This window comes from Chrysochloris asiatica, unplaced genomic scaffold (genome assembly GCF_000296735.1).
Source record: "Chrysochloris asiatica unplaced genomic scaffold, ChrAsi1.0 scaffold00095, whole genome shotgun sequence".
Taxonomy (NCBI): Eukaryota; Metazoa; Chordata; class Mammalia; order Afrosoricida; family Chrysochloridae; genus Chrysochloris; species Chrysochloris asiatica.
In genome coordinates, this window is record NW_006408613.1 from 578,823 (window position 1) to 580,577 (window position 1,755).

The window sequence follows — 1,755 nt, forward strand, 5'->3', positions numbered from 1 at the left end:
AATTATTGAACATACAAGCTCTGGAGAAAATGGGTCTTTAAATAAACACAGTATTCCCATCAAATGTATTCTCACCCTTATATCCTGCTAGACCTGATCAGTTAAAAACACAAGAAAAATAAGAGTTTTTAGCTATGGATTAACTGAGAAACTACATACAAACCAAAGAATATGGAGGAAAAAAGAGGCTGAAAGATGAAGGTTGAAGGGGTGGGATATATAAAAGAGTTGGGAACAAAGTTCATCACACTTTATATATACTAATAGCTTCAGTCTCTTTAATGTTGACCAGTTAGATCTTAAAATACAGATAGAGTTTAATCTGGTTGGTCTTCATAGGTTCTTCAAAATAAAATTAATACAGAAACAACTTCATGTTCTTCACCTTGCTTTCCATTAATTTTTATATTTAACTTGATTCCACTTAAAACAATCTCCTACAGGTCATACCACATCACCACCCCTCAACTTGTCATTATCCAAATATAAGTCAGTAAGGAAAGCATTTAGTCTCACACCTAGGAAAACAGGCTTATCACACACACTTCTCTGCTTGACAGGAGCATAGTATTTCTAGTTTGTTGTTCCAAGTACATACAACATACAGCACTGTAGTGTCAGGTAAACACGTTCACAGGGGAAGGTGAGAAGTGGACTCATATAAAGCAGTCAAATAGAAATAAAAAAGGACTTTCTCTTTCAAAGTTCCCCTATATTTGTAAAGGTTATCCAATTTCTTATTTTACATTACATACTTCTGAGTCCATTCTCGGACTATTCTATTGTATTTTTCTCTATATGTTTTTCAGAACTGAGCAAAATCAGGTACTAATGGATCATCTGGATTGATATCACACAACAGAGAACAGATGGACAAGAGTGCTTTTGAAATAGTGCTAGAGACCACTGTGACTGGAGACTATCAAGACAAATGCTGCCACTACTGTTCATATTTGGATGGTAAGTTCTTGTTGTAAATGCAACCGTAGTCTGTTGGGAAATGAATTATCAAGAGTAATACTCCATCCTGATAGGGACTGACATTTGGCCCCATTATTGTAGCTTGCTAATGGAACATATCTCCAACATAACCTGTGTAACACTGAGCTGGCATGCCCTGTATGTGTCAGGTCGTTCACTCCTTGTGGATTCTGTTCTGAGTCCTCCAGGGAGGCAGGTGGTGGTGGCCCCAGGGCAAGGATGGGGGCCGGGTAGGGGGAGGGTATGTGAGGCCACCTCAGTGATCTCTGGTCAGCAAGAGAAGATGAGAAGTGTAGGAGAAGACGAGGAGTTCTGTATCGCGGACTGGTCTGGAAGGGTTCTGCACCGATGATGGCATTACCCAGTGGTGGCCCTTTATGCCTACTCCATTTTCTTTTAATTTCATGGTTCCATGAACTTTTTGAAGCAGTAGGGAACATGACAAGAGATATTGTCAATGATATTGTCTGATGATTTCCACATTCCTTTGGGTCACCTCTCTTTGAATTGGGCACAAATATGGATCTCTTCCAATTAATTGTCTGGTTATTGTCTTCCGAATCTCTTAGCATAGGTGAGTGAGTGCCTCCAGTGCTCCATCAGTTTGTTGAAAGTTTTTATTTTTATTACATCAATTCCTGGAACATTGCCATTTGCCAATGCCTTCAGTTTACCTTGGACTTCCTTCAGTAACCACCAACTCTTGATCATATGCTCTCTTAAAATGGTTGAACATCTTCCATTACTTTTTTGGTGATGAGACTCTTGTGTATT

General features: G+C 39.0%; 1 pseudogene; it reads right to left on the reverse strand.

The window, feature by feature from the left end:
• Window positions 1-742: 742 nt before the first annotated feature.
• Window positions 743-1,078, reverse strand: LOC102821044 (annotated as a pseudogene).
• Between the last annotated feature and the right edge of the window lie 677 nt (window positions 1,079-1,755).